Source organism: Sitophilus oryzae, unplaced genomic scaffold, assembly GCF_002938485.1.
Source record: "Sitophilus oryzae breed Bouriz unplaced genomic scaffold, Soryzae_2.0 scaffold_1_pilon_pilon, whole genome shotgun sequence".
NCBI lineage: Eukaryota > Metazoa > Arthropoda > Insecta > Coleoptera > Curculionidae > Sitophilus > Sitophilus oryzae.
In genome coordinates this window covers 642,136-657,100 of record NW_022146725.1, presented here as the reverse complement: position 1 = coordinate 657,100, position 14,965 = coordinate 642,136, and the positions used below count along the sequence as shown (strand labels likewise).

Below are 14,965 nucleotides of genomic sequence, written 5' to 3'. Positions count from 1 at the left end.
AAGGCCTTGGTAATATAAATTTTAAATAGTGTTGGGGATATACAGCAACACTGTCGGAGCCCTTTAGTGATAGAAATTTCCTCTGAGAGACCGTTGACCGTTTTTATTTGTGATTTTCCTCCATGGTAAAGATTTTGTACAGCTTTTATCAGAGCTGCGTTAATTCTTGGTTCGTGCAATACTTCCCATAATTTTATTATTGGTACTGTATCATATGCTTTTTGTAGATCGATGAATGTTATATGAACTTCCTGGTTCATTGCAGATTTCTTCTCGATGATCTGTTTCAATGCAAAGGTATTATCTGTACATGATCTTCCGCTTCTGAAACCATTCTGCTCTTCTTCTTCGTAGCTGGATTATTCCTCTTCAATTAAGTTCCTCAGTATCCTTCCATAGAGGCGACTCATAGTGCTGGTGACCGAAATTCCCCTGTAGTTATTGGGATCCTTCCTTGAGCCTTTTTTATATATAGAGGAGATATATGCTTTTTTTCCACTGTTCAGGTACTGGATGACCATTTAAGCACTGGTTAACTATGTTTGTTAACATTCTAAACAGTTTTTTGCTTCCAGATTTTATGAGTTCCGCATATACTCCCTCTGGGCCACATGCTCTTCCATTCTTTAAAGACATTATAGCGGTCTTTAAAGCGGTCTTTATAGCGGTCTTCAAAATTATTAATAACTCTTGATATAGTAGGTAAAGATAGAATTGCCCTGTTTACAAAAGTTTGTGGACAAATTGTTTGTATATCCCGATATGACCTATTTTGGAAATACCATTTTACAATTTGAATTTTCTCACGAACTTCGTAAACATCCATTATTTTACTTAAAAAATAAATTTTACATGAGAACTGTCGCGAGAATCTATGTATTCGTTTTGGCTATTAAAACACGAATAAATACAAATTATGAAACATTCTTATCACATATCTACCTATTTTTATTTTATCGTATTTTTTCGCCTACTTTTTATCCGGGCGACGGGTATACGCTAATTCGTCCGGTTCTGCCTATGTTACTACTACGGTGGTCCGGTCTGTATACGTGATAGCAAATAATATTGTATATTATATTATGACAATGCATTGATTACATGTTTGATTTGGTTTGGTGTTTAATAATATAATCTCATATATAATCTGACGTGTTGATTAGTTTGAAGTGTTTAATTTTATAGCGGTCCATATTTGGGCACCTCTTCCATATGAATGGTCCTTGGGAAAAACTTGATAAGTGCCAGTTTCTTAATTTTAGGATTTTAAAACATTATAGTAGGTCTTAACAGGTCCTTATAAAACGTATAAACTCTGCAGCGTAATAAGTTATTAAATCCTATGATATATGCCTAGTAAAAATATAGAATATACGGAAAGAACCTGATAACCACCAACCGTCCAGTGTTCTCCTGTAAAATTAGTAAAATGGCGTTTATCGTGTTTTCCCCTGGAAATATATCCTTTATGTTCAATTTGTTTTTGAGAAAAGTCTATACTTAATTTAATAATTTAGTAATTCTAATACTTAAATTAATATACGTAACAGAAAACAGTTATGTGCCACTGTATGACTGATAATAACTAAGAATTTTTTTTGATTTACAATACCATTTTTTATGTAGACAAAAACTAGTGTATTGGTATTCATTCATTACATATCATCTTCAATTCTATCATTCATCGTAAATTATGCCCATAAGCAAAAATATCTATTAACTCAATAATAAGTACTAAAAATATCACCAAAAATCGTTGTTATCACACTAATTAAAACATATATTAGCAAAGTCGGCAATATTTAAACTACTGGCAACATAGCATTTTCTATCAAAAAAATATATAAACATATAAAGCAAAAAAGAAATACTCAGTATTCAATCTTGGTTGATTTGCAAAACGTTGAAAATGAAATTCGCCATCATTTTTACCCTATTGCTAGCTCTCTTCGGTAAGTTTAAATTTAATCATATATCTAAAATAGAACAATTTACGTATCTGATATCTATACGGGGTGTCATTGAAATGGTGTAAGAGAAATCGGGGGGTGATAGTACTCCTAAAAATAGTAAAAAAAGTTCCTATAAGTATAGGGCGGAAAATGCATATTAAGGGAGTTAGGGGCACTGAAAGGGTGAATTTAAAGAACGGTTGTTTTTTAAATTGTAGGCTTAAAGAACGAGATAAAATTTCGAAAAAAAATCCCCTGCCATATATTTTGACCCTAAATCAAATGTTGAGATTATTTTGCAACGTGAGTTTACCTTACAAAGTGTTTCCAGCCAGACATCGCCAGCGATGAGAAATTGAAGAGTTTCAGCTTCGATGGGTTGCTAACTGGTTAATCAACATAAACTTATGAAAGTTATGGCGGTTCAAAAGTAACCAAGTAGTTATTAAATAATTAATTGAAAAATCAAAATTTCATGATTTTTAAAATATCTTATTGCTTTAAAAAACGAAATAATCCAGTTACCAAAATTCCTGATTAAAATAATGAATTCCTTAATTCATTCATAGTGAATGTTCAAAGTGACCGCCATTCATTTCAATGTAGACTTCTGATCTTCTTCTCCACGATCTGCGTACCCTGTGCAATATCCTTGTTGCTGTCCAAATTTGATTGGAACAGTCAATAATGCGTTGCCGTAGTTGCTCTTCAGTATTAATCGGCACTGAGAAAACCAATTTTTTTTAAAACCAAAAAAGATTATTTCGTTTTTAAATCAATAAGATGTTTTAAAAATCATGAAATTTTGATCTTTCAATTAATTATTTAATAACTACTTGGGTACTTTTGAACCGCCATAACATTCATAAGTTTATGTTGATTAAGCAGTTAGCAACCCGTCATAGCAAACCCTTTGCCTTCAATTTTCTCGAAAACCATCGCTCTGGGCGGTGTGCAACAAGAGTACCTTTTTTGTAGGAAAAAGTATGTAGTTTTCAAAAAATAAACCCACGTTGCAAAAAAAGTAACCTCAAAAAAGTTATTCACGAAACAACCCCCTACCCTTGCACAAACTACCCTTTCCGCTTTTCCAAATAATTTTTCAGTATCACCATTTGATTTAGGGTCAAAATATATGGCAGGGGATTTTTTTTCGAAATTTTATCTCGTTCTTATCGTACTTATAGGAACTTTTTTTACCCTTTTTAGGAGTACCACTCTCCGATTTTTTTTACACCATTTCAATGACACCCTGTATACAGAGTGAATAAGTGCAAATATTTTCAGGGCTGGTAGATCTGGATAAAAGAAACATATTTTCTTTGTGTCGTTTTTCGAATAAGTCCAAAATAACCGAGTTATTTTACTTTGAAAATTAAAAAAAAATGATTTTTTGCTTCATTTTGGGAACCACTGGATCTTTTCTGAAAATTTAATGTACTACTAAATTTAATATACTACCTATGTTGCTATATTATCAAGAAATTATGTATTCTTTAACTAGAAAAAATGCAAAAATAATTCAAAAAATTCCAAATTTTCAAAAAAAAAATTTTTTGAAAAAAAAAAAACAAATTTTTGTCTTCGCGAAAAAAGCCTCATATAATCGTGTTTCTGGGGTCGAAATATACTACCCCTCAAAATATTTTCTTATTAAAAAACTTATTTAAGACTCCCCTATAATATACAGAGTAGTACCGCACACAAAACAGCACATTCGTAAACGTAATGCCAGTAAGTAAGTCAGTAACTATGTATAATCTCTCTCTCTATACAGGGTGTGTCTTAAATAAGTGCAAATATTTTCAGGGCTAATAGATCTCGATAAAAGAAACATATTTTCTCTTTACCGTGTTTCAAATAAGTCCAAAATAACCGAGTTATTTCACTTTGAAAATTTAAAACAAATTTGGTTTTTTTCTTAAATTTTGAGAACTACTGGATATTTTCTGGGTTTACTTTCTTGTAAATTTAATCTACCACCTATGTAGCCATATTATCAAGAAATTATGTTTTTTACCTTAAAACTCTAAATATTTCCAATTTTTTTTTCGCGAAAAAACCTGATAGACGTGTTTCTGGGGAAATATACTACCCCTAAAAATATTTGCACTTATTTAAGACTCGCCCTGTATATGGAGTGATTTCTAAGCAGTCTAAAAAAAATTAAGGGATGATTCCTCGTATCTATGTTTTAAGAAAAAAAGTTTGTATGAACATGGGTCTAAAGTACTTTTTTGTTAAGCTACAGGGTGTTAAAATTAAAAAAAAATCTTGCAATATGTCGGAAACTATTTTAGATATTTTTTTCATTTTTGGAATGTGGTGTCCAGGTGTAAAAGCAGTTTTTCCATTAACTACTGGCGTCCGTACGCTACACCTTTACTATTTAATAAAAATGGATGGTACGCCATTGTTTTGTGAGATATTTATTTCTTGATTATCCATCCTTTTTAGACAAATTTGATCTCTTTAGTTTTTCTAGTACATCGAACGGTTTTCGAGAAAAAAATTAAATCAACTAAACTCCCTCCTTGATATTCCTGTGTGCTAGTACTCTGGCAATTTTGGGATATGCAATGTAGTTGATTTAATTTTTCTCGAAAACTATTCGACATACAAGAAAAACTTAAGACTTAAGTGATCTACATTGTTAAAAAAGTATCGGCAAATAAAACAAAATTCGAATATTTTCAAACAAGAAATTCGATATTGTGTAGATTGAACATCCTGTAGATCAGAAAGAAAGTACTTTAAACCCCATGTTCGTTCGTCTTAAAAACATATGAGAAATAACATCATAATTTTTTAGACCACTTGGGAAACACCCTGTATATTCAACTAAAATTAACCTAGTGTGTGTGGCTGCAACGACGTCCGGTCATCCTGCTGTTAAAACAAAACCATTGGTTTTTATATATAAAAAGCAGCTGTTATAGTACCTATTATTACGGGAGGTCGTTGCAGCCACCCTGTATCGATTACATTACACTTTTTATCTGGTAAACGTGTATTTGTCCAAAGCGAGATTGAGATACATATATACGTATACTGTGACTTTGGTTCACTCTGTATAAGCAAATAACTTGGTGCAATCTATATGTAAAATGAGTTTTATTTAAAAAAATTTCATGGTATTTGTTTTTAGATTTTTTTTAGTTATTTTTAAAAATAAATGATACGCTCCTGAGGATGGTACGCTATCTTATCGTACTCCTCTTTCTATGTTATTATTTCAAAAATGTATATAAATATTTATAACTTAAATCCAGGAAATTAAAATAAATAGAATAGTTTTATTTTTAGTTTTTGAAAATAATATTATTCCAGTCCAAGTAGCTTGAAAATAAAAAAATATTTATTCAACATTTCGCGGAATGTATTAATTTTATATAAACAATAGAGTTTCTCTTATGAATGTCCAATTAATTCAGATGTATATATTCAAAGTAAATAAACTGTTACAATTACATAGGGTAAATCCATAGAGGTTAAGGTAAATCCATTGCTTACTATTTTTTAATATTATAACGTGGTATATTTAGGTTGATATTTTCAATCTTCAATTGTCAATCTTCAATTCAATCTTCCATCTTCAATCTTCAAGATCATTCAATTTTCTTTATTCCAAACTTTATCAAGTTTTTGTTATACTCTTGTTAAGTTGAAGCCAAATTATATGACGCAAAAATAAAATACTTGATAATTAATTTAAACTTTATTCAGGTTTCTTCAGTTTGGCCATTTCACAAAAATACAAATTTCCAAATAATCCATTCACAAATCATTTAGCCTAGCATTACTGTAAATAACCCTGTATATAAGGTTATTATTTTGTTTAAAATAACATTTTTGACTTATTGGCCTAATTTTGGTAAATTATTAATGTAACGTAAAATAAACATCCTGACACTAAAATAAATGTCTAGGATAATTGCAAAATAAACATCTATTAGAGATGTTAAACATATTTTTCAAAATACAATGCAATGCAATCCTATTTAGAGTTTTCTGCATTACTTCAGAATAAAATGTCTAAATATAAGTAATCTCTAAATATAAGTAAAATCGTTTTACATGGGAATATTTTCACTGAAGAAAATATTTATACAGGGTGGCCCATCGAAAACGTTCCGCAAGACATAACGGCCAGGATATTTTTTTTTTGAAAAAATCCATAAACACATCAATTTTGTTTGTGAGGGGGACAACTTTTGCCCCAAAAATGATTGCAAAATCTTCAACCCTCTAAGCGGGGGTGTCATCCCCCAACTTTTTTCAAATGGAAAGGGGGGTCAAGTAGCGCCGCAATGAAAAGAGCTTTCTATTCTCTATATTTCCTCGCTTCGTTTTTGAAAATCGGTCTAGTCATTGAGAAAATATGAAGGATTGAAATTTGAAAAGTTTATTTAAACATTTATCAGAGTAAATGATAAGGATAAATTCCTTCGACCAATTTGCTGTTTTTTCTTATAATTTCTAGATGTTTACGCATTTTTTCACTTGCCACAAGGTTGAACGATCAGGTGCGGTCTCAATATCGTTAAACTGACCTAAAATAGAATTTCCAAAAATACCACCCCGCGACGATCAAAATCGTCTTCGTTGAGTTCTTGTACCAACTGAATTTTGTACTGGTGTTTTTTTCATATAGTTTGGACACTTGTACGATTCACGCCGGTCGCGCTCTCATTGGCTAATTTTCTTGTACTCAGCGTACTATCCATGGCAACCTGGCCCAATACGAATACCTCCATAGCTTCATTTACTACAGGATTTTCCCTCTACCTCTTTTTATTCATAACGGACCCAGTTTCGCGAAATTTTGCTACTAAATCGCGAACAATTTTGCCACAAAGGTGTTTGTCAGGAAGGCGTTCATTGAATATCTGCGCAAACCGATTGCCACATTCATTATTTTTCAAAATAAAGTTCGATTATATCCGCTTTTTCTGCAAGTGAGTACACCATAATTGTTAAAAAGTTTAACGATATTGAGAAGAACTTCAACGCACAAGTCACAGAACGGCAAGTGAAAAAATACGTAAACATCTAGAAATAATAAGAAAAAACAGTAAATTGGTCGAAGGAATTTATCCTTATCATTTACTCTGATAAATGTTTATATAAACTTTTCAAATTTCAATCCTTCATATTTTCTCAATGACTCGACCGATTTTCAAAAACGAAGCGGGGAAATATAGAGAATAGAAAGCTCTTTTGATTGCGGTGCCACTTGACCCCCCTTCCCATTTGAAAAAAGTTGGAGGATGACACCCCCGCTTAGAGGGTTAAAGATTTTGCAATCATTTCTGGGGCAAAAGTTGTCCGCCTCACAAACAAAATTGGCGTGTTTTTGGATTTTCCGAAAAAAAATACCCTGGCCGTTATGCCTTGCGGAACATTTTCGATGGGCTACCCTGTATATAAATATATACGATGCATCGTAATCTTTAAACGCAAATATCTTGAAAACCGTTCACTGTTTCGAACTAAACGAAGAGCATTTTTTTACATAAAAAAGTCCTACCTTTAATTTTCCTTTATTGAAATTACTGTATCTATAAGGATAAAAAAGTACCAACAGTAGTACTCTCTACCCTAATGGAAAATACCGCACCGTTTCAGGGCTGTTACGGAATTTTACACTATCGCAATTCGCTTTGGCATTAAAATGCGTGTACGAGTACCAAATGTCAAGAAAAACGGTTTACCAATGTTCTTAAAAATAAAGAAAATATATTATCTTTATTTAACCTTTCGAGGGCTGCAATTTTTTCGGGAAGCATTTTAGGGCATATGTTCATAGGAACTTTTTGTTTTATTTTTATCTGTAGAATCATCCACCGAAGTTAGATACACTGTTTTTTTGACACACTGTATATTATAAGTAAATGTGTTTTTTTTGGATTTAGAATTCTAAGAAAAAAATTACTAAGTTAGATTTTAAAAGATCTAAGTTAAATTTTAAATAAAACATCCAATAATTCACTATTTCTTTTAAAACAACAATCAATGAACCGACTACATTAAAAAAATTAAATAATTATGTGTGATTAAAATTTTAGCTACCGTTTTTGCTCAGCACCAGCCGCTAGGAGCCAACAAATGCACTAGAGGTCCAGCTTATTGGTGCCAAGACAGAGCAACTGCTACTTCTTGTAATGTAAGTAAAAAAAGAGCTATTGTTTTCAAATTAATATAACCAATGCGTATTTTATTTTCAGGCCCTTGAGCATTGCGAGTCTAAAGTTTGGAACAAACAAGGTTAAGGAAAAATTCAGTTGCTTTGTAATAGCCATGTGAAAATAAAGATGTTTACAAAATATACTGTCGTTTTAGATTTATGTAGATTAAGGTTATTATGGTGTTAGTTTATTATTTGTTACAATAATAAGATATGTCTATAAAATAATAGTCATAAACAGGGTGAGTCTTAAATAAGTGCAAATATTTTCAGGGCTGGTAGATATCGATAAAAGAAACATATTTTCTCTTTGCCGTTTTTCAAGTAAGTCCAAAATAAACGAGTTATTTTATTTTGAAAATTTCCATAAAAATGATTTTTTGTTTGAGTTTGTTCTTCCTTATAAATTTAATCTATTACCTATCTTGTCATATTATCAAGAAATTATGGTTTTTAATTAAAAACTAAAAAAAATTTAAAAAAAATTTCAAAAAATTCTAAATTTTCAATTTTTTTTCGAGAAAAAAACCCTCATAATCGAGATTCTGGGGTCGAAAAATACTACCCTAAAAATATTTGCACTTATTTAAGACTCACCCTGTATAGTAGCTTACGGAACATTTCTCTGTGCTGCAACAATAAGGAAAAAACCTGCTAAGTCATAATATATTTACAATCAGGATTATAAGCTATATAAGTATTTTTCCAAAACATATTAATACTTCATATTACGTTTTATGATTACCTTACTAAGAAGAAAAATCGAATTCAAATGGTCAAACGAAATTAAAAAGAAACATTGTTATTTTTCTTTAAAGAGCCAAAATATATATTTAACTCTAAAATATTTTATACCTCCACAGTCCTAATCAAAGGTTCTAATTTTGATCTCATTTGAAGATGAAATGCACCTGAACAGAAGTGAAACTAGTAGCTGAAGCTACAGAATATAAATATATAATATCTTCCTCTAGGAGATACGTGACCTTGTCGTTGGTGGAGAAGCTCTCAGTCAGTTGCTAAGAGGAATTCCTTCTGGTACTTTGGAGCATCTCATTGTCTTCGAAAAATTCTTCCAAGAATCGGCTGATTGGTTGGTAGAAACAGCACCTAAGGTCAAGAATTGGCAAAGGCCGGAACTGGTTGCAGTGAAGGGAGAAAACATCTCAAAAGGAGTGACCATCACGGTCTTTCTGCCGAGGAGAAAGGGAAAAGACATCACCTACCTCCTGAGCCTTGTCCAGGCTCAGAACTCCAATCAACTCGAGGGAGGAGGGTCGTGGTCAGATCCTCACAATATAGGAATTGACTTTATATCCAATGATAAAATTATAGATTGGGGACAACACCGGTATCAGATCTAAAGAGAGACCAAGTTAAAGAGGTGGAGAAAATGGAGACAGATCCTCCAGCCTCCACCTCATAGGTACCTCAGCCTGAGACAAGCTCCGCAACTATGAAGGCCACAGAGGGCCAAACCCCAACCGTAGAAAGGGTGTATACCATCGAAGGAGGAGCTTCTGTTGTCAGAGGAGGATGGAAAATACGGGAAATACCCTGTCTCCCCTACACCATATATGATGGGTTGACTGTATGGTGAGTTCCTCAAGGAAGGGGGACAAAATAGATCTTTATGGTCGCAGTGATTAACCCCACTTCCCACTCATTCTACATTCTTCTACAGAATAAGATATTATTCTGTTCTAGTAGCTAACGCTACAATTATAAAAGCAGTAACAAAGCATTTATACTAATTCTAATTCTTTAACTATTTCATTAAACTGGCATTACCTATTGCATTAAAAATAGCATGTATAGCTTTACTGCATCAATATAAATTCAATTTTGCATTTGCTAAAGTAACTATTTTTTTTATAGATTTCTTGTCAATCGATCTGAGAACTGCAAAACTTTTTAATAATTTATTTCTTTTTGAATTAATTACAAAGTGTATCATCGTCCAACTGCGTCTTAAAATGTATGACCATAAAAATATTTATAAAGCAATTAAATTAAATAAGCCTGAAGAAACGCTCATTGTTACAAAACATTTATGTACAGTCAATGTGTCATTAGAAACAAATAAATGAATAGTAACAACGCGTTTTATCCTCAGAGTAAAAAAAATATTGGAACAAACATAATAAAGGGCCCCACAGACTGCGTTTTTGCTGGGCGGTTTTGTTAGACGTCGAACTGGATTTTACGCATAAGCAGTTTTGTTAAAAGTCTTATTGAAACACATTGTATTATTTACATGAAGTCAATATATTTATGTGCAGCAGCGGCGGCATTAGCCACAAAATCTAAAAATATTAAAAAGGAACGAAGAAAGTGATCAAAGAAATAGCTTCTGGAAAGAAAAGAGTTTCTTGATATAGACACATTAAAGGAACTTGTGCTTGAACCTGAAGATTGGTTAAATTATTTGAGAATGGAATTCTTCTTCTCGTCCGTTAAGAATTGACTTCTTCTTCTATGTCACCGTATGGTGACATCAATGACTAAGGAATACAAGGAGGCGTAATGCCCATATACGGGCTGGAGCAGAATTTCTGCTGTTGAACCCCATCATTTTGGAGTCTACGAATGAGACACCAGCTCGTCAACAGCAATAATTTGGCGATTTTTAATAGTCTGTTGCGTGCATTGAACTTTGTATAACAAACACATACGTACAAACCCTACCAAGCCTTGAGCTCCATCTACAGTAACGTAGATGAAGCAAGCATTTAACTTTGTATAAACTTTTTTTTCAAATGGTGATGTATTTAGCTTTCAAGTGTAAAAGCCGCCACAATGATAAGAAAGAGCCAGGAGTTACGTTTTCATAGGTAAATAAATAGTCCACTCCACCTTTTTAGCGTTTTCTTGATTTGATAATTTTTTTCTTATATTATATGCACTTAATATGAGCTATACGTCGATACTAGTTTTGTACCTTTTGTTAATATTTTAATACGTTTTTTTCGTAATTAAGTAGTATAATACCACCGCCTACACCATAGGCGTAGTCAAAACATTTATCAAAAATATAAATATCTCTTCAAGCATCTAAGTTAAGAAAAATATGTGACCACTGCACTGTTTGGAGCCATGGTAACAATTTGGTCTCGGGTGTTATTTCGTCGGTGTATAACCAAAACACACTAAGTCCAAAAACGAATATATTTTTTATAATAATATCCCATACAGCACATCAAATCACATTTACGATGTGTTTACATTATTAGACGTAGACACAGGGTGACACAATTCCCCCGATGTAAATATGCTACCTTTACACATTGTAGTTCAACACGTATGCACAAAGGTTAAACGTCTGCCTCACAATGTAGCCACAGTATACCATTTACGTATACACAAAGTAAGGGATACACAGTGTGCCGTAGGATACACAGTGCTTGTGTATTACGTTTAAACTCTGTTTACACATTGCAGTTGTGACTACCGCGTGTATACGTATATATTTTGCTTCGTATATACATCTTGTGCTAGATAAAACTACTTCTTATGAACGAATTTAGGAAATAATACAAGTTTTGATGCCTAACGTTTCGTTCTTTTTAAGAAATATTTATTCAATGACACCAATTATATCTTTTTAGAACGAAAATTAGGAAGGCAAAACTTTGTATTTTCCAAAAGTATCTCGATCGTAAGTTCAAGAGAAGTAGCCTTAAAATTGTTCCATTTTTGTTTTGTATTAAATGTACCACTTTTCTTCCATAAAATGGATTAAGTGGTTAAAAAATAAAATTCTTATATTTCTTTATATCATGAAACGCAATATCGCAAATAACACAATAATAATAATTATTTACACTGCAGAAACCAGAAGTAAGAAAACACTGTAAAAGAACAGAATTTGTATAAAATGTATTAAAAATATAAGTACCTAGTATAACAACATAATAAAATAGTAAACACTAAAATAGCAAACAATTATATTGCAGAGCTAACCTCTTTATCATTATACGAGAATATTTGGAGTTTTCATTCATTGGAGTCAAAATTTGGTAAATTGGGTATCGAGTAAGGGAAGAGTCGCTGCTATAATATTAATAATAAGAGTATTATTAATATTATAGCAGCGACTCTTCCCTTACTAGGAAGGTATAACAAGGTAATTAAAAACTTGTGCTTACCTTAAAATCTCATTTAAACTACACACAAACAGAACATTTATATAGAGCTTCCGAATGATAAACAATAATGGCTGCTAACACATACCACTCCTAGAAAGGAGAAAGGAGAGAGGACACATAAGATACACTTGGTCGGTGTATCTACGCTGAGGCTATCCGCGCGTGCGCACACCTTTATTTCATGCTAGAATGTAGACACAACAGTAAACTATTACAAAGTGTCTATATATTATGTGTATACGTCACATTTTTACAAGGTGTGTACTATAGGCACAACTATGATACGAAGTATCACACATACATATGACTTATACATTGTATATCTTATATACCGACGTCAGATTTCATCATTTTAATAATTATTTGTTACGTTACAAAAAACTCTTTAGAATTTTGAGTGCATACGGTATACAACTAGTAAACACTGTATCACACAATTCTATCAATATAAACCTGCGTGTATCTCATATGTATATATTAGAACTAGATGAACACTTAGGTTCACTTTAACATATTTTGTTCCTCATGTGTCTCCTTTGTAAAAACGTAATTTTATTTGGACGTGCTGTATGGGATATAACTTATATAGAGCCATTATGGGACTTATGAATATGAAAGTAATTTAAAAATTAAACAAATAATTCTTATAAGGTATAGTAGATTTTTCCTGGATATAGATCTATATTCTGGAAGAAATCTAGTCAAATGATATAAATAAATCAAAATTAAAATAATTGCACTTAGTGTGTTTTGCTTGTAAACCGACGATTTGTATTCTATTTTTTTTATCTATATATTTCTATTTGTATTATTGATTATGTATTCTTTAGTTATTGTATCGTTGTTTTCCATCCCTCTTGAGCGGCTAGAGAAGACTCTTGCAAGTATAATAAAATTGATAGACACTATACAGAGTATTCCGTTTAAATTAAACAAGTTTAAGCCGTTTGAAGCTAGTAATTATTTAAAATAAAGTTTTAGACACTCTTATAAGGTGATATTATTTTTATTATTGCAATTCAAAATTTAGTAAATAGAAAAACTTCAGTGCAATATTTGGCTTTAAAAACGTAAATACCTCTAGTCTATAGAGAAATGAAGCATTAAAATTGTTACAGCATTTTCACAAAATCGCAAATATTATTGTTTTTTAAACAATTTTACCTTTATTTTAATCGTAGAAACTAAAAATATAATAATATACAAGGTGTTCCATTTAAAAAAAATGCAACTTTGATATTTTTTATTTATTTGGGACACTATGTACCTTTTAAAAATAATTTTAATTTGTGGCTTTAGTAGTCCTCGAACTATACACAGAACCATCTCTCAGAATTTTCAAAAATCTAATCATTTGGCTTATAGAAATAGAGTATCATAGAGTTAGCAACTGTTAAAACTTGCATTACTATTATTAGATTGGAAATTCTATTTTTTTGTGATTGTTAAACAAAATAATAGTGCGATATAAATGTTAAATATAATATAATAATAACAATATTATGCCAACCACGTATTTCTATACTAAATCATTCATCTGTATTTTTATATCTCCCAAGCCTACCCAAGGATTTCCCAAGAACATAACAGTTTTTGTTTAATGCAAGCCGTATCAATGATTTCATTTTTGTTATTTATTTTGTTTATACATAAAGAACAACAGAGTTCAAATAAGATATTCAGTAAACAATAGACATTGACGACTCGTAACATTTAAATATTGATTTCTGAACAAATTAAATACGTTTTTTAACAGAAAATGTGACTTAAACCACGCTACTGAGGTTGTTATCAATAAGTATTTTATAACCATTTTATAATTACGTTCTTGTAAATGAATTCACTGGACTTTTTGAAAAGAATATTAAGTATTTTTAACATTTGGACATTGGACTTAAAAGATTTTAATAAGAATGTGTGTCATTAAAATCAGACAAAACTAGTAAAAATGCCTTAATTAAGCTATTAATAGTAACGAAAAGTTAAAAAAAGATGATGTTATTATAATAATTATAATATAAACAGTGTTAATAAAATAGTACATAAAAAAGGTTAATGATATACAACAATGCCTGAAGCGAATGGGTGTTTTGATGTTCAAGTAAACATTTGGAGAAAATTTCTTAAAAAACAAATATCTACATTATTTGTTAATTTGGCCTCAAGTGATTTGGCAACACCTGTAATTTTTAATTTTTCTGTAAACAAAAAAACTAAAATAAAATACATAAGAATTTATTTTCGCAATAAAAGCTTCTTGGTGTTCCTAATGACGACAAATTTAAAAGACGTATAAGCAAGAATAAACTAAACCGTACCGCTTGGCACAAAAGTTAAAAAAATTACCAGATTTTTCAGACTGAGCAGCTGGTGGCTGGTGATTATTGCGAATATTTAGTTTCATCTCTTTCCCATGTAGTAGATGGGAGATGTAGAATGATGAAAGTATAAACGAGTTATACAGTCTCTTATACAGTTATACAGTTTGACAAAAGCCAGTATCTGAGACGGCTTCGCAGAGGTTAATTCTCCATCTCCGATATCGGTCGTACCAAAGTTTATAGCACGAAGGGTTGCCATCTCTGCGCACAGTGATGAGGTGTTCTGGTGTGATTTTTCTCAAAGAATCTGCATTTGCCGTTGCTTCTTAGCTTTCTAGCGTCCCCCCTGAGGTGTTC

At 31.5% G+C, this 14,965-nt stretch overlaps 1 long non-coding RNA gene across 1 annotated transcript; it reads left to right on the top strand.

The window, feature by feature from the left end:
- Window positions 1–1,857: 1,857 nt before the first annotated feature.
- On the top strand, window positions 1,858–8,280 carry LOC115883831. The gene is made up of 3 exons (XR_004050458.1): window positions 1,858–1,952; window positions 8,021–8,118; window positions 8,180–8,280. It is a non-coding gene; the product is annotated as an uncharacterized LOC115883831 (long non-coding RNA).
- The last annotated feature ends 6,685 nt before the right edge of the window (window positions 8,281–14,965 follow it).